The sequence below is a fragment of the Belonocnema kinseyi genome, chromosome 9 (assembly GCF_010883055.1).
Source record: "Belonocnema kinseyi isolate 2016_QV_RU_SX_M_011 chromosome 9, B_treatae_v1, whole genome shotgun sequence".
Lineage (NCBI taxonomy): Eukaryota > Metazoa > Arthropoda > Insecta > Hymenoptera > Cynipidae > Belonocnema > Belonocnema kinseyi.
The window spans coordinates 78,602,051-78,622,266 of record NC_046665.1 but is presented as its reverse complement, the minus strand read 5'-3'; positions in this window follow the sequence as shown (position 1 = coordinate 78,622,266).

Here is a 20,216-nt window from a genome sequence, read left to right as displayed (position 1 = left end):
GGTTGGACTGAAAACATCTCAGAGGACTGATCCCCTGACGGTGGTGGTGACGGATACGAGCTACCCGCACTCGCTGCTCACTACAAAGCAGTTTGAGCTTTTCAGGGAGGCTTCCTGGAGGGCACTGGAAAGAGTGTCTCCAGATCAATGGCCAAAATTCAAGATTTCCTTTCTGCAGGGTAGGGGTATTTGTATTTTTGGCAGCTGATTCAGCGGCTAAAGCGTGGCTACACAAGGCCGTGGTCGATACAAGGCTTTAGGAAGGCGCATCTCGTAAGGTGAATGGAGCTGAGTTGCTCCAGAGGATGGTAAGGGCTACGGCGTGGTTTCCAGGTAAACTAATAGACCCTTCTAGGGCCCTTCGACGGCTGTACGGATTAAACCCGTCACTTAGGACAGCATCTTGGCGGATCTTCATACACGATAGGCCTCAGGAAGTGGACACAGTTCGAGAAATCAAACATCTACTAGTTGTGCAAATTGCTGAGTCGCAGATGAGGGCTCTTGCGGTCCCCAACAATAGCCCCTTTTATCACTTTGAACAGGTCAACTTTAAAGTTACCAGTCAGGGGCAGGAGGAGCCTGTCGCTGGACAGGAAGATCGGTATCAGACCTAAATGATAGCTCCCGGTCTAACTATTACCCAAATCAACAGCCTGGTTAGTTCGATATACCATTAGGGGTTTTGGGGGTCTGGTTTTTGTTACAGGGACCCCAAGGCGGCTTATCCAAGGGCTTGCATGCTGGCCGTGGAAGTCAACGTTGTCCCACTGCTTAAGCTATATTCTAGAGACATGAGGGTGATAGTCACGGATCTTAAAGGAATAGAAAGGCTAGTCATGGGATCGGCTTATTTTTCATATGACAGCGATGTCAATCCACCAGTGGAGATATGTACACTGGTGAAATACTGCAAGGTAAGGGGTCTTCTTCTTCTGCTGGGGTGCGATGCTAACTCCCACCATACTTTGTAGGGAAGCACGGATATCAAATCAAGAGGTAATGATCTATTGGAATACATAATCGACACTGATTTAGATATTCTGAATACAGGGTACACCCCGACGTTTCGTAATTCGGTCACGGAGGAAGTCATTGACATCACTCTCTGTACTGGTAGTTTAACAGATAACATCAAAAAGTGGAGAGTTTCAGATGAACCCACTTTCTCAAATCACTCACAGATATAGTTTATGTTGGAATCCGTTGAACCCGCCGGCCCTAAATGCGTCAGAAATCCAAGAAGAACGGACTGGAGTCAGTTTTCCATGTAACTAAGAAGTGCATTTTCAGGGATGCCCATGTCAATTAGAGATGTGGACACCTTGGAGCGAGTGGCCGAAATTATCACGGAAGGCACCAAATCTACTTATGAAAGTAATTTTCGAGTTTCAAAAGTATGTAAGGCTGAAGAGACACAGTGTTGGAATGTGAAACTCGAACTTCTTTACAGGAAAACCATAGAGAGAGGTTCAGACGTGCCAGTTCTGGCAAAACGAAGGAACTATGGATCTCAATTAGCTGCTTTCTCGAAATGCGGATGCTATTGTCGGCACTCTGAAATTGTCCGGCGAAGAGCACTCAGAGTCTGACGAGGATACCTTGGCTCACCTGATCAAGGCACATTTTCCGGGCTTCAGAAAGCTAGAAACAGAGGGGATGACACCTCCGAGGCAATCAAAGCCGCCCGCGGCCCAATTGAACCCGAAACGGCGGTTAGCCAACGAGATTGGTGCCCCAGCCAGGGTCAGGTGGGTCCTAAAATCTTTCAGTCCGGATGGCATATGTCCAGTCTTATTACAGAGGGCTGGTAAGATCATCATAGGGCCGCTTGTGAGACTTGCTAGGGCTAGTCTGATGTTGGGTTATGTTACTACGGCATAGAGGGATGCGAGAGTAGTCTTTATTCCGAAAGCAGACAGGGTCGGTTATACTTCAACCAAGGATTTCCGACCCATCAGCCTCACATCTTTCCAACTAAAAACAGTGGAAGGACTCGTGGAAAGATATATTTTCGATAAAGTCTTGTCAAGTAGTACTCTTTACAAGTAACAACACGCCTATAGGATAGTCACTCGACTGACATGGCCCTGAGCACAGCAGGTAACCTAATTGAAGGACAACTGAAGCAGAAAGGCCTTGCGATTGGAACCTTTAAGGATATTGGAGGAGCCTCTACCTACACCTCTGGAGAGGTGATCAGGACGGCCATAATCACACGTGGTGTGCCTACTGCAGTCGTGGAATGGACCTGCCACATGTTGACCAATAAGAACCTAACCACGACTCAGGGTGATGCCTCTGCTTCATATGCTTACGGGTTAGGGCCACCACGGTATAGGGTATGCGGACGGTATGCTGGTCATCATGAGCGGCCAGAATCTGGATGCGCTCTTCGGAGTAATGCAGCAAGCACTAAGAATAGTAGATTCATGGTGTAAAAATACTGGACTATCAATCAATCCGAGTAAGGCGGATGCAGTTGAATTCAACAGAAGGTATAATTGGGGAACCACGAGTACATTAAATCTGGCTAGATAGAAACTGGAAATCATAGTGCAAGCCAAATATCTAGGAGTCATCCTGGATAAGAAGCTGTCATAGAACGAGCCCCTAGAAAATAAGTGCAAGAAGCTAGTAGAGATTCTTTGGCTCTGTTGGAGAGCAATAGGGAAAAGCTGAGGCTTGAAACCGCAGACACTCATGTAGATCTACACAGCGATCCTGCGACCCAGACTAACCTATGCGGCACACAGTGCTAAAAAACGTTTTTCTTTGTTCATAAACCTAATATCTACAGATTGACTGAACGGAATTAAATTAAATTTAGACTGAATACAGTTCAAGTCGTACCTAATAAGGTCATATTTTATGAATAAACCGACCCAAAATTTGAGAAATAATGATAGATTCTTCATATTTGCACTTAAATTTGTTTATTTACATCGATCAAACTAATATACAAAGAAAAATTTGTATCTCCACTTTTTCATTTTCTTGGAAAAAATCGAAGGTACTAATTATCCTTTGGATTTCAGTTTGAGCTATGTAAAGAAACAAATATAAGCGTTAATATAAAAAAATGGTCATTATTTTTAAAAGTTTAAGTCAGTTTATACACAAAATATGAAAAATACCGGTTTCCCATGGATTTTTCGTCCTTGGAAAATATATTTGGATCTTGTAAGTATTTTTACCTTATTAGGTATGATGTTAACTGTAGAGAGTATGAATTTCATTTAATTCCGTTTAGCCAATCTTGAGATATCAAGCTTATGAACAAAGAAAATCGTTTTTTACCACTTGGTGGCGAGGTCTGGTGGAGCAGGGTCGAACTGTTCACTGTGAAGTCTTGATTGGTAAGGATCAGGGGACTGATTCTGAGAGGCATCACTCTTGCCTTGAAGTCAACACCCACAATGGCTCTGGGGGCACTCATAGGTTTGTAGACCTGCCATTTTATCATAAAGGCCGTGGCTGCGAAGGCGGCCTGAAGATTAAATATGGTAAACGATAGCAGTATCTCGATAGTAATGCGCATATTAATCGACATCGCGAGGAAGCCGACACTGAGCATGCTTAGGGACAAAATGTCCACTCGTCGCTACCTCTTCGACAAGAAGTACCGAGTTAACCTATCCACAAAAGAGGAATTGGTTAATTGTGAGGCAAACCTGTCCAGTGATGGGGACAACTGGTGTAAAGATGGCTCCATGAAGACGGAGAACGCTGGAGCCGGCGTATACCGTGGAAAAAATGAAATCGCCTTCACAATTGCGATGGGGTCTTACGCCAAAGTTCTACAATCTGAGATTATGGCCATGCTCCATTGCGCCTATAAGGCAATGGAGTATATCAATAAAAGAAACATTTGTACCTGCTCAGACAGTAGGGCTGTTATAATGGCCCTGAATGGAACAAAGACCACGTCGATACTAGTATGAGAGTGCTTTGAGGCACTAAATAAGCTAGCGACAAAAAGCGAGTCACTATGCTCTAGATCCCTGGACACAGTGGCATCAGAGGAAATAAGATATCGGAAAGGCTAGCAAAGCTAGCAGAAAAGTAAAATTTTACTGGATCCGAGCAAGTTGTAGGCATTTCCAGTCGGTTAGTCATTGAATATATTAACAGTTGGCTGACCGAGGAACATCAGAATAAGTGGGGTTTGGTCTCTGGCTGCAGACAGGCTAAAACACTCTAGGGCTCAAAGCTAAACTCTCACCGAGCGAAGGAATTACTCAAGCTCGGGAGGAATGAAGTCAAGGTCCTAACAGAAATTATTATAGGGCATGAAAACCCTTGATATCACAGACATTAGATGGGGCTTAGAGAAAGTCTGCTTTGTCGTCTGTGCGGAAAGGATAATTAGACTTCTACTTATATTCTCTGCCACTGCACTGCGATTACGGGGAAACGTGTAACACTCATAGGCAATTGCTGCATCAATATGTCTGAAATATCAGCCAACAGCGTAGCTGCGGTTCTCTCCCTATGGAGAGGGCTTTGGGGCCGCGCTTAAGGCTAATAAGGGGCGCAACGGGATCACCCAAACGTCAGGGGCTGTTACGTTCTCAACCCAGGATCATGATAATAATTACTTAAAAAACAATTTATTTATATGGATCTGCATACAAATTTAATACCCAATTTATTGATTGATTTGCGTGCCAAATTTTGTATTTGTTTCCAAATTGCAGAAAAAAATAATCGACATAGCTTTGATTAGCTTTTCCAGTAGCCGGGCTCTTTTAATTTGAAAAACATGTATTTATACTTTTGTATTTTTCGTTTTAAATGAAAATTAATTTCAATAGTAAATATTTCTTCCTGAAAATCGTTTTCGCAAGTTTAGGAATAATAAAAAATGGAAGAAATATTAAATGCAATAGAAACAACAATTTAAATTTAAACTGTAAAAGTTTGTCTTGCCTTGTTTTAAATTCTATTTAGAAGCAATAAATATATAATTTTTCTGAAACGCATGATATTTTGACTTTTAATTTCAAAGTTTTTCCTTTAAAAATGATCCCAAACCGGTCATATTGATATTATCATACCGATCCTTATAAATAATATTAATTTTGTAAACTTTCTAGTACATTTTAGTACCTTTTCTTCAATAATGACGTGAGAGCTGGAGACACAATATTGCAAGAGAAACCCGGGGAAAACGTTAATTCCGATTCGGGAAATCCGAGAATTTGAAAAAAATACATGGGTTGTGGTCGGTAATTCGTGATGACATAGACTCCTTTTTTTAAATGAGCCTTAAATTAGATTCATTTAAATTTGGCCTCATTTTTAATTTACACCCATTTGAATGCCATCCCGCCTTAACGCTTATGCATTTTACATTCAGCTCGCTGTTAGATCATTTGCCACTGAAAAGCTGCTTGATTTCAAAGATCGCCGTTCGCGAAATTAAACTTGAAAATTCCATTTTCAAAGGAACTTCCTGGGATCCCACGAGCGTAATTCGTTGGCGTAAAAAATTCAAAGCGTCGAACGATGGAGCTCGAAATGATGAACGTACTTGGGTGGAGCATGGTTAAAAAAAAGAATAAAAAAAGAAAGATCGCCCTGAAAAAGAAGCATGGAATGGAATGTTGGCTGCTGGAAAAGCTTGATATGCAAACAAGAGGTTTTGTTAATGAGAGAAAACAGCGTGTGCGTAGAAAACGAAAAACCTTCTTTATTACATTCGTTGTGAGTGTGTACAGTCCTATTGTATACCGGGTAATATCCCCTTTAAATTGAGCCACATGGTCTGTACAATCGGCTCAAGGGAATGAAAACAATTTTATTTTCTTTCGATCTAAAGTCTAATTAGCCAATTCTCCACGGAATCGATCCGTGTCGAGAGTATCCTCGACGTTCAGAGTTATCATGAGAATCAGTTTTCTCTCCACATATACTTCCATCCTTAACTTAAATACGATATGTACCAACGGATAGTTATTTAATTTACATAGTATTTATATTGTATACATAATATATCATTTAATACTTTAGAGTAAGTTTGTCCTTTGCCGGAATTCAAATCCTAAATTTAATTACCTTTTGTGATATGACCAGACTCTATTCTAGTAAATTTTAAATAATTTACAAAAAGTATTTCAGATATTAAATATAAGAGTTAGAGAAAGATAATATTGATATAAAGATATTCTGAAGATACTAAGGTAAGGTAGAAAGAGTACCATATGGTGTAGAATATTATAGTACTACATATATACAATATTTAATTAGAATTTATGTACTTTTTGATTTTTTTCTAAATAATAGAGTCCCTCTTTTAACTTAGTCATCAAGCTTAAAAAAGTAATTAAATTTAGGGTCTTTCCGCAATAGACACATAGAGTCACATCAATTTCGAATTTCATGATAAACCATTGTATTTCGTCAAAATATACACTGGGAAAAATTGACATTTAAAGCTACATGAATGGTGAAGGTGGGAATGACAAAAAGGATGTTTACTCATAATATTTCGATATTCCAAATTACAATTATATTTAACGTTAAAATCGGTGAAATATCTTATTTTGAAGCATCTCGTCATAAGCTGATACATTGATGTATTGACATTAATTAATAGACATTTATATTATAAGTATGAATTTATAATTCATTTTTCCCAGTGTAGAGACATAAGGAGAGAAGATATCGATTCTATAGAAACTTTACGCAAAATTCCATATCAAATATAAAAAAGTTGCTTCAATTACAATTAGAAATTCCGTAGACATTTTTCACAAAATTTTTTCATGTAGAGTTTCTATTTAATTCTGATATATTTTTTCTATTTAATTTTCTTGGGGAAAATGTAAAAAATCTTATACGGAAAAAATATATAGCTCAATCAACAATATTTAGCCTTGATCTGGCCACAAATATCGTTGGAAATGAACTGATACCATATTAGCGAAATCCTCAAATCAGACATTTGCAGCATAATTTTATTAGAATCTTATTATTATATCATATTATTATTATTATTATTATTATTATTATTAAGTGACATTGTTTAATCGTTAAACCAAAGATATTTTATAGCTAAAATCAAATGGTATTTTCAAAGGTTTGCATATATAAAGCCAAATAACTAGGTATAATTTTGGCAGAGGCTTGAAATTTATCATTTATTTCCCAGTTTACGCTAAAACTATAAAGATCAAAAAGGCTTCATTGAAATTAAAATAAGAAAATTAATAGCAGAACTGGCTTTTACATTTATATGATTTTCAAAAACATGGATTCGAATTTACATAATTTCTCCGCATTTTTTACTATCTAAAAAATTACACATGATGTTTTAATTTTGTATTAGATTTTAAATTTGTTTCAAAAATGAAAATTACCTTTTTATACCTATTTTTGTCATGTTGATTTGATTTTTCAGTTCTTTTTTCGTTGAACAATACATTTTTTCTTCAATTTTCTTTTAAGAGCAAAATGTAAATACTGAAGATTAATCTAAAATCATACATCAGGTGATGCGTGTGTAAACTTGCATGAATGAAACAAAAATCGAAATTTAAAGAAGTAGAAAAAGAGGGTAAATTGTTATACAGTCGTATTTCTCTCTCTTAGTTGGTTTATTAATTGTTTGAGAAAGGCGCATGGAAATTCCTAATATTCTACATTTTCTAATGTTTATATTAAATCAGTTTGTTTGTCTGAATAACAATTTTTCCTTATCTCTATTTTTTCACAATTATCGTTGGATCTAATACTTTTCCAAATTAGTATTGTGAGTAAGTTTTATGCGTCTAATTTGTTATTTGACATCATTTTAATTTAACCTAATTACGATTTACGCTCATTTCTATTCATCCAAATTAAGATCTTGAAATAGAAATTTAAAAATATAAAATAGATTATAACAAAAATTATTGCAAATGGTGAAACGATAATTCTGAAAAATCATTATTCGAGTAAATGAATTTTGGTGAATAAGCATTAGAAAATGTAGAATATGGGAAATATACATGCATCTCTCTTTGAGAAAAAAACGGTATTTTGTCGGGTTTTCTTTACCATTTAAATGCTTTCTATTCTTTTAAATTTTCGTTATGTCAAATGCAATATCAGTGTTTTCTTATCGAAAAGCAATTACCTTACTAAAGCCCAAGAAACTAAGATTTTCCCAAGAATGAGTTGGAACGCAATTTCAGTGCCTCAAATTATAAAGGGGAAAAATTTTCCAATGAGATTACAATTCAACGATGGCGCTTTTAAAAAATCACATAGTCGCCAGACAAGTCCCGATTGCGACCGAGTTTAATTGAACCCCTTTCCATTTTCTATCACCCTATTGGTTACCTTTGTGCCGCAACGTCGGCTGTGGGAAATCAAGGGAGGGAGGTAGAACAAGTCTGACGGCTGTGGCAAAAAAAGAGGTACAAAGAAATTCAATTTCCAATTCAGTCGACGGATCAGAGACTTTCTCACGCAATCGCGCGACGAAATTAATTAACGATTAACGCCCGCTCAGAGTCACCACCGTCTACGTTTGCGTTCTCGGGTTGAACCGGATCATTTTGATCCTGCACGTGACTTCCGGAGTTTTTAATCGTCGCGCAGGAAGTGGGGAACAGGCTCGAGTGAAACGGGCAGATTGGTCGACAAAGGCAGTTGATTGCGAAAAACGAAAAAGTTAAATCCTCAAATCCACACGATCTTTTATATTTTAGCAGTTTTAAATTAAAGGTGCAGGAATCGGAATGTTTCAACAATTAGAGAATTTAATTAGAGAAAAGTTGAATTTAAAGTTTATAGAATTGGAGAGAAAAAATGACGAAAACAATCTTTATGTTTAATTAAATCAACCAAACTTTACTAATCAAATATTTCCTCTGAATGGAACTGTTATTATTTTTTTATCTATATAAAACCATATGTTATTATTGAACCAAATGAAATGCTGTTCATTCAAACAAATATTTTTCCGAGTGTATACTTAAATCAGTGGAATTTGACTGAGAATCAGTAACTTGATTGTAAATATTTAATATAGAGAAAATTCACTGAAAATCATTGACTATTCAAAGTCCAATATTTTTTTTATGAATCTCCAGTCGGCTTTTACTGGGTTTTCTATAGAAAATTACTGAATTTTTACTGGAACTCTAATCAAGCCAGCACTGATTCTCAGTGTGAAATTCCACGTACTTAAGTTCGGAAAACAGACAATAAAAGGTACAAACTTTGCAAGTAAAACAACATTTGAAACACATTTTAAAATTTAAAAATTTGAAAATACTTTAATTAAGTTAAAAAATACATAAAAATTCTTCTGCAAGAAGTTATTTGACCTAAAATATATTCTTTGGAATTGAATACATTTATACCGCTTTTCCGTTTATCAAATTAACTAAATTAGCTAAATATAACAGCGATCCTGCTTTCCATTTGCTCAATTTAGATGGGAGCCCTATTTAACCATATTCTATGAACACAGCTCACATTTAACTTCAATATTATAATGAAGTGAAGTGTGCCTTGTGCAAGCACTGAAATTCGGCTCTACAGGACTGCGATTATAATTGATTATTGCTTCTGATCGTAAATTATGAAGATTATATAGATGAATTTTTGTTATTGAACGAAAAGGTTGATTAATTTAAATCAGTTATTGATTATTATCAATAAAATTACGATCATTCTAATGTTAAAAGCTTTTGAAACATTTTTTCCCTTTATTCATTAAACTTGCAATTAATACAGAAAAATGTGCAATATTTCAGTCTTTTGAACACATTTCATTTCAAGAATAAGAATAAATTCAGTGAAAAATTGCAATCTTTTGCATCTTCTGCTAATAGAGAATCCTTTCTAATTTAATTAAATGCAAATACAGTTTCGCCATTTAAAAAAAAACCTTAAATTAAATAGACTATAATGAAAATGAAGAATTATGCTGATTTCTAGTTAAGTAGGAAATTGAAACGTGTCATTAACTAGTATAATGTATTTAGCGTAAAACTGAATAATTCGAACATTTTTAATTGAATAAGTACTTGGAAAGAAGTGCTTGACTTTCTGCAAAATAACGCAGCAAACTGTATGCCAGCGAATCTTATTTAAGTTCATTAAAACATAAACTTTCAATGTTCTTGTGACTAATAAATCTTTCTCTCAGACTCGGGTAATAGCTTTTTCGACGATAGTTTCTTTGCTAAAAACACGTTGCTGTTATGTCAACATTTTAAGCGCAAAACCAAAGGAAATTATGTTAATTGAAATATCATATTTCATAAAATAAATCTAAGCGAATAGTAAAATTAAAAGTACTGTCAATCTTAACAATAGAACCACTTTCTATTTATTTTAATTTTTAAATTATAATCCTAAGCGTAATTTAAGAAACATTTAGATTATAAATTTTTATTTAACAAAAGTTGTTTGAATTTTCTGGCTTTTATTTTCATTTTAGGCCAAATCTGCATTTCTTACCCAATCCTGATAATAAATAGCTTTTGAGTTTGTTTTAAGATTTAACACGATTTTATTTAGTTGATTCTCATTCAAACATTTAATCTAGGAATTATACAGGTAATATTTTTTTGAATTTATTTTTAAATAATTTTAGTGAAAGCCAACCGAACAGAGCTGTAAAGGCTCTTTCGGTATATATAATCAACTGTCAAACATTAGTATTGCATAAGAATTGCAGCTGTCATTTTTAATTGAAACTAAAACACACAAAAAACGAAAAAGCTTTTCTCTAAATAAAAAATGTTAATGCTTCTTATTATTTTCCTCAAATAAGCTTTACTATTATAATGTTAAGCCAGGAATAGTTCTGAATTAAAGAAATTTGTAAATTTAAAAATTAGACATAAATGTTTGTAAATTTTTAAATAGAAGCGTTCAAAAGTTTCCAGTTGATATTTAACAGGTCAAAATTATACAGTTGAAGTGTTTAGTACATAACTAGATAACCAATTCGTTAGAAATTTTCAAAAGCAACTCCAGAGCCGAAATTTTGTTTAGTTGAAGCCCAAAAATTTCACAGTAACACTAGCCCAAAAATTATGAGATTAAAATTTCATGGGTTTTGAAAATCGGTTTTAGTAAGCGATTAAATAAACGAATTTTCATTTGCTTGCAAAAATAAGGACTTACTTTCGACATATGGGGATACTGAATGAGGAATATTCAATGGGAATGAGGCATTCAATACACATAATGTGTATTGAATGCTTAAAATTGTTTTTATGCAATTATCTTATTTTCGATCTAAATTTTGTTGATCTATTCCTTTAGTGCAACCCTTCAGTTCTAAATTTCAATTGAAACTTTTAAAACATTACAAATTTAATAAAGAAGTAATTTAATGTCAAAAGCGCAAAAATTTAAAATATATACCCTATAAATTTTACCAATTTAAATTACGCAAATGTCTATTGACTATTGTCAATTGACGATCCCCTGCGAGCAAAATATGCTAGAAAATTTTACATCATAACATTTTCTGAAGACTACTCTCTACAATTGCATTTTTTTGTAGTAGCAATAAGAATGATGTTCTACTTGTTGATTTAAGTTCGCTAAGATTGATACTTGAGCTTTTTTGCTTAATCAGAACAAAGTTGTGTCAGTCAACAAAGAGACAGACTCCACGTCTAAACGGCAGTCAGTGTGAAAGCCCGGCTGTCTCCTCTTGACGAAACAATGGGCGATCGTGAAAAGAAGACAATGAAGAGTGGATCTCAAGTTCTTTTTTTTTCTGTTATTTCTTTGTTTTATCTCTCTTACTTCCTATACAGGGTGTTCTCATGACAATAACGGATACACTTTTTGTCTCTGGTCTCTCTGAAAACTTTCACAAAAACAACTTCGTTAATTTGAGAACCTCACTAACGATGCAAAAATACACACCTGTATAAATTTACACAAATCATAAATCTTTTTTAATTTATCTTTCTTATTCCAAAGATTTAAGAAATATATTATTTAATTAAATAATTTCTATATATTATAAACATAAAAATACGATTAATATATTAGTAATATTATCTTTGTTTTTACTTTGTATTTCGTTTATTCTTTTAAAAATATTAGTACTTTTTCTAAAATGAAAAAAGTATTTTTTAAGGAACACCCTGTATATAATATATGCATACTTCTTTCACTGCACTGAGAGAGTATCCTTGAATAAGACAAGGGGCACTTTGTCCAGAGAAGGGACCCTTTAGTCGAGCAAATATCTGCCAAGTTTCCAAGTAGCTGATTGGCAAGAAAAAAGAATACCATTCAGAGCAGTTGAGATATTTAAGAGCGAGAGAGAGAAAGGGAAGATTTTTCAGGTAATGAAGCGTACGTCAAATATTTAGAACGAACTATTGCATGTGAAAGAAGAACATTCATAATCACCGAAGTATTGAAGAATGTAAAAAATTCAAAACTTTAAAATCATTACTATCAATTATCTTGCTCTGAAGATTTAGATTAGTTTAATTTGGAAAGCCGACTGCTCACTTTCGACAGGGTGGCCAAAAAACTTCATTTTTAAAATACCTTCATTTTTCTCTGGCCAACTTTTTATTTTTCCCTAAATTTTTTACCAAAAAACTAAGTCTTCACGAAATTAGTTCAAGTTTATATCAACGAGATATATTTCTCACTAAAATGATGAATCCTCAAATAAAACAATGAATCTTCAAAAAAAAAGGTTTTTTAAGAAAGCGGTTCAACTTTCAAGCAAGAAGTAATTAAATTTTTAACAAATGATGCAACAGTAAGCATTTAAACAAAAAATTTCAATTGTAAATAAGAGAAAATTGAATTGAACCAAACAAGATGAATTTTCCCCAAAGAAGTTGAATCTTAAACCAAATTCGAATAATTTTCAAATCAAAAGTTGCATTTTTAACCAGGAAGGAGAAAGTAAATGAATAATAGGAATAGAAATGAAAGGGGAATAAATTACAAATAATAATATTATATCAGGATGGCTGGAAAATTAATAAACATTGAATCTTTCATAAATAAAATAAAGAAATTTTTAATTTATTATCCATTATAGTTATTCAAAGTGTCTCTTATAAAAATGCCCTGACTTTTGCAAGATTTTTCCAAAATCCCTGACTTCACCATGATTTTCCTTGACCTTCGGCCACCAGGCTTCGAGCATTCAATTTCAAAGAAAATATTAACTAATTTTATTTATAAATCTTTAAAAATAAAATTCATTAATTTTCAAAGTTAAAATGAACTAATAAGGGTGAAAATAATGCAAAAAATTTAAATATAAGGATAATTTATAGTTTTGATATTGTTTCAAATGAGCCATAACTATGGGAATGGATGTTTCGATTTGAGGATAAAGTAATGTTCAAAGGTAGTGAGGGTTCTCGTTTTCTTTCATCTCCTTAATCCCTCCTTCAATTTTTCCTTCCTTTTTGCTGGTTTCCGGTTAAGGCGATCAGGACCATAATGTAATTTAGTGAAAAGTATGCCACACGGTTTCCAAGTTTCTTTCATTTTTAGCTCAGTGCAAAACATTCCAAGGCGCGGCCACATTTTATAGAAAAGAGAAACACCCAGGAGCTTTAGTTTGCACGACTCTTTGCAATGCTGGATATGAATAAGAAAGCAGAGTGTAATTGATGTCGTTTCTTTCTATGTCAAAACGTGGCTTCGAATTCGCTTGCCAGTAATGGGAAACAAGAAACGAGCTCTTGAAAAATGGAAAACTTCTTTGCGGAACACTCTTGAAATTTTCTTCCCCCTAAGCTTTAAAGCGAGACGGAAAAGACTTTACTCAATTTAAAAGAAATGCATTCTTTAAATTGCAAATTGAAGTGTATTTTAATAAGATATTATCGTCTTTTTTTACCTTAAAAGCAACGAATCGAAATAAGAAAAATGCTACTATGGAAGAGTTTTGAATTATGTATTTAATTAAGGCTCATTCAAGTAAACCTAATTTGCAAAAAATTTTATTTGAATTTTTAAAAGTTTTCAGTAATATAATTTTCCAATCTTATCTGAGCTATTTTGGACTGGCCTTAACGTAAATAAACAGGAAAGTCGGATAAAATGAAACGAAAGTCTTTGTAAAACAAACTGAAAGTATACCTAAGTAAGAGATACTTCGGTTTTCACTCGTGTAAAAAACTATGAATTTAGCCGACGATTCGTGAACATTGCAGTTCACTTCTTCAGGGCTGACCTGAAACTGAGGTATCAGGTTATGTTGTTCTTATGTATACTCTCTACGATGCATGTGATTAGCTAGAGCACCCCACCGTGGGGACTGATCGAACCTGATTGGCCAATTAAGTCTTTTTATTTAAGAAAAAAATCCGGGAGAACGGAAAGCAAAATCGAATTGATATTATATCCATTGTCTCTATTGATGTTATTAGGGTGTTTTAAGATTTCGATTGCTTCTCTGTGTTTTCTTGGAAAGATGTTGCGTATTTTTGCAATGACTGATGTTCTGTCAAATAAAATGTTATATCCTGTTTCGATTTGATGTTCAGCTAGTACTGATTGCGTGAAATGTTTTAGCCTGACTTTACTCTCATGTTCCTTTATACGTTGGCTCACCGCTCTTCCAGTTTCTCCAATATAGACTTTGCCACAAGAACAAGGGATTTTATATACGCGTGGATCACTGAAGGAGTGCCTTTTTGTCTTAAGGGTTATTTAGTAGTTTTCCTATTTTCGCAGGTGGTTTAAATATGTTTTGGATGTTGTGTTTGTTGAGAATTCCTCCTATATGTTCTGTGACACCTTGGATGTAGGGTAGGGTGGTGGTCATTTTTCTCTCTTTCTTTCGTAGGTTGTGTTGACTTGCTTTTTTGCGTGTATTCTTAGTTTACAAAAAATCTGATGACACATTAGGACATAAAGTTTTCAGAAAACCCACGCATAAAAACAGATACCTACATGCGTCCTCCCACAATCATCCATCTCAAAAACAATCGGTCATCAACTCCCTTGTATACAGAGAGCTGTTTCCATGACAGATAAAAAAAACTTACAAAAGGAATTAGAAAACGTTAGACAAATTTAATACAGAATTGCGATTTCAATGTAATTTAGACCCTACTTTGACGTTAAAAGTGTCGGAAATCGACCTTTTCCAAGTTTAGCGTCAAAGTAGGATCTGCATTTAAGATAAATTAGATCCTCTTTTAAAGCAAGAATTACTACTGTAGGCCTTGTGGCATCAAAGCAGGTTCTCTATAATTTTACACCAATATGGATGAATAAAAATAAGTTTTATTATTTATCAGAAAAAATAAAATAATGTTTGTTTGTGATATAAATATCCAAAATATTCGCAGTTATTTATTAGACATATTATTAATAGAATTTTTTATCATAACGCTAAAGCATAGTGCACTGCAAAATCCGCAAGTACTCGTACTAAGAAACGAACACCCCGAGATCGCACGCACGCATTGAGTATTTACGAAACGCCTAACGCCCTAACCAATTCAGCTAACGGAACGCGTTAGGAAGTCTCCGGTAAAAATCATTAGCACCTGTCCAATAATTCAAGGTCCAAAATTTCGTTAAATCCGAAACAACTAATTAATTACTTTTTTTTCTTTCTGTGTCGTTAAATATTTGAAACGATTCTTGAAGAGTTCAATACAAATTGGTTCTGTTATTTAGAAGTATTCCACGTTATACGCTTTCAAAAAACTTAAGGCTACGTATTAAAATTTGATTCTGTGTTATTGATTAGGTAAATGAGAACAATGTCAAACTTGCTGATATCAATGAAAATATCTTTTTATCTCTTTATTAAGCAAATATTAAAAAAAAAAAGTAGTCCAGCATCATAATTAATCCAGTTATACTAAAAAATACTAATATTTTGTTCAAGATTCAATATAATATGCATCAGGAAATAAGTTTATATTAACAATAACAGCACTGGTTTTATATCCATTTGTCTCGTCGTCTTGAAAATTCGAGATAAGTAGTCAATTATTTTTCATACATTTGCCTGTTCATATTCTCAAATAAATATGATAAAAAAATTAAAACAGTAAACACTTTATCACGAAAAGAAATGATCTTCCTCCTAAATCAAGTCCTAGACATGTAAATAGTAATATTTCTCTAAGAAAATGTTTCAGAAACTCTCAATTATTATTATTGTTCAGTAACAAAAATAACCAAGCCATCAGAAAAGTGGTACTGTGCCTTGGAAAAAATTATTTTCTCCATTAAATTATGTTACAAATAAATTAACCGTGTTACTCTAATAAAAATGTTTGAAAATCAGTAAATTTAATTATAATTATTAAATATATATTTCAATATGTTTTTCAAATTTTTCATTTCAGTTAGAATATTTGTTGTTAGCGATAGAAAATATGTTATTCTTATAACTTGTGATTCTGAATCCCCTACATGACTGTTGAATACATACACTTTTATTAATTATTGGTAAAAATGTTTATAATAACTTATTAATAGAATTTTTCATGATAGATATCATTCTCATATAAATTTTCAGCATTTTCAGTTAAGAGAAAATATATATAATGAATATTCAATAACAATTAGGTTAAATCTTGAATTAAATATTTTTTTTAATTGAGTATGCATTGAGTAATTAAGATGACCAATGACTTCAATGAACCTTAGTAAAAAATAAATTTTACTTTATTTTAATGAAGTTCGAACATTGTAGGATCAAGAGTTTCAATGTAGGGTCAGTATTGAAGGGGAGGTTAAACAGCGTCAAAGTAGGTTCTTGAATTATAAAAATGTAGGCTCTAAAGATTCAAAGTAGCTTCAGAAAGGTGTTACAGCCTTAAAGCAGGCTATAATTATTCATTCTCCAGGAATTAAAAGTTTAAAGCAGGGGATATCAGTTTCAATAGCGTCAAAGCAGGTTCTGATGCGGAGCTGAAACTTCAAAGTAGGGTCTAAATTACGACTCGGGTGGAGCTTCTTTTTTTCGCTGTTTATATTATAGAAATAAATCATCTGCCAACTTTCCATAGTCGCTGGTCTTCACTTTTTTTTGGTAAGTAGGTACAAAATATTTTTGCCGCTTCCATGCTTCTAGAACAGCGCGATTGCGCTTCTAATCACCAACAGTGACTTCCTCAACTCCATATTCTTCTGCGATCTTTTTCAATGACTCGTCCTCGTTCATACGTTACGCTAATTTTTATTGTTTCAATGACTCTTCTCTGAAGGCACACAAGCTTCCCAATAAGAAGGGAAGAATACATGAATATCGATATTTTTAGATTGTTGCACAAAAGTGAAGAATATTAATTTGTTTGTTTGTATGCGAGACCACATTCATTTATAATCAGGCATATTTTACACTTGAAGCCGCATAATTTCTCGGGGGCAAAATATGCTTTCTAGAGGAAATTAGATGATACGCATTTTTCCGATTTGTGAAAAAAAATGTTCACGAAGTTATACGTATTTAAATTTTTGGCTTCGTTTTCCAAAGAAACCCCAATATTCTATTTTAAGTGAGATAACTTTTGAGCTAATTGCAATATTCAAGATTTCTTTGCACATTCCGATAGAGTTTATCGCCTGCTTTTGACATCCACAAGAAAATATAAAAAATGTTTCTATATTACCTATATTTTTGGTCAATTTTTTGTTAAATTTTTACTATTATAAGTAAAAGACTTATAAGTTTAATGCGAGCCAAATAAATTTTATGGTCAGAAGAAATTTATTTATAAAATCGAATTTTCGTATTTTTCTTGCTTACAACAACAGATTCGAAAAAATGGTAAGAAAATATTTTTCGCAGTTAAAAAAGTTAAAAAGTATCTTTACTTATTTATGATATCTTGTACCGTTTCCGAGTTCAAAAGCTATATAACTTTAAAGAAATAATTGGGTTCTTTTGAAAAAGGAAGCCAAAAATTTCAATAGGCATAACTTTGTAAACTTTTTTTACAAATTGCAAAAATACGTATCGCCTAATTACCTCTGAAAAAACCACATATTTTGTCCCTGAGAAATTCTGCGACTTCAAGTGTAGAACTTGCCTGATTTGAAACAGATTTGGTCAGGTATTCCATCATGCTACAATTTAGTCAGAAAGAACAATTCAAAAAATATTAATTCTGTTCTTTTCACTATTGGTTTTCAAGAAAACTTCGGTTCGAACAAAAAAACGCTATAAGTAAGCATTTTTTATTATGCATTGTTTATTAAAAGAAATCCTCATTAAAAAAGTTGGAAACATACTTGGGTGTTCAATGACGTCTTCAGAATTGCGTTTTATGATTAAAATTTTAGGTGGAAAGTGATTTCTTTATTTTTTCAGAAAGATTTTTGTAAATTTCAGTGATAAATTCTGGTTAAAATGAATGTTGACTAATAGATATTGTAGTTTAATACAACATCGCACGTGTTTTTTTTTAGAAAATAGACTTTATTTTGTTCTCTTTCTATTTCCATTAGTACCTACTTGAATCTTGAAGCTCGACCATGCCGTAACTTTATTTAAGAGGGATCTACACAGTTTTTGACGTAGAGAATATTTAGATTATTAACAAATCAGAGCAGAGGTATTAAAAGATTTGCTATGTTTGTTTACAACAAGTTCATGAATGTATGTATAATGTACATGGATAGGATAATGCGGACTACTCTTGCGCTACAGCTCAGATAAGACGGGAAACTACTTTTGTTTGAAACTCGAATAATCGCGAACTCGGATAAAGCGGGCTCGAATAAGCGACTTTCTACTCTAATAAGAAATGTATCATATTCAAATAAATGTGAATCGATCAAAGATTTCAATAATATTAAATAATAATAATAGATTTTAATTATTTTAATGATTTTTACCAATTTTGGACAGATTTAATATTTTCAACAGTTCATTAAATTGAAGTATTAGAATAGTACAAATACAAAATTGGTATAGAATACAATATAATTATAATATTTTAAATAAAATTTTTTTCGTTAATAAATTTTTAATGCTTATACATATTTTTAATAGTAACTTTTCGAGCTGTAGAAGAGAAAGGGGAAGTTTTGTCACATCCTAACTCTTCAGCAGCTCAAGAAATTATAAGTAATTGCTATTTCTGGAAAATTGATTACAATTTCTCGAATTAATCTTGAAAATGTAATTTGAAGTTTTTGGTTTACTAGGTTTCCAAATATTTCACAACAAAATACTTTTTTTTGTGTTTAGAGAAATCAAACAAGTTTTCAATTTTTCAGTTATGAGCCTTCTTTTTTTCGTGTAACATGTTCTCGTTATTAATATATGTTCAGTGGTATACTTTTCTTAATCTTGTTTACATAGATTTATAGAGCTCTATTAACTCTCGAATTCACAGCCTCATTTTCTTGTTTCAAAAAGAACTCAAATTTTGAAAACTATATATATACCCGTGCAGAAATTGCCCAACTTATTCCCCAGTTTTGATCTGGGCCCGAACGGATTTTCCACACGTGGCCCCAAGGGGGCAGATGATGTGGCTCGCATCAGAACCACGTCAGGTCAGGTTAGGTTAAACAAGATTTTGTCAAATTTTCTATTATCGTCGTGATATTGTTTTCCTTTCATAAAGTTTAAAATGCCAAAAGCAAGTAGTAGTTTGCGAGTTCGGAATCACAGAATTGTTTATGCGATTTCTTATATTCGCAATAAATGGCAAAGGTAAGCTTTAATTCGCTAGTATCAACATCACAATTCATTTTTAGCTTCTGAATATTTCCTGCAATGCATTCGAGTTAGCGTCATCATTTTGAGCGCATTTACTATTTATGTGAACAAAAAATTGTTTTCCAGCTTTTTAGAATTTTATATTTTGTTGCTGATATTGAGAAAATAGAGATTACCTTATACCAAATGTATTAATTTCCACATTTTTTCCAGAATTTCCAGATTAGTAACATTATAGATGAAATGCTTTTTATACTTTCTCGAAAATAACCTCACTTTTTAAATCGCACAATGTAGAACATTGTGAATGAGATATAATGTTTAATGATATATAATGTAGAATATTGAGAAATTGAAGTGACTTAAAATGCAAAGTTGAAAAAATATTAATATAAAAACTTTTGAAATTTTCCTAATTATAGAAATGAAAAATTAGAGGGGCCATATCTAGGCCAAATCGGGTCCCCATTTTGGATGCCCAAATCTGGGCCTGGTCGGGTAAGGCGTTTCATTTACGGTCTGGCGCTAGACAGATTACCCTTTCGGGCCCGGGGCCCGACCGGCG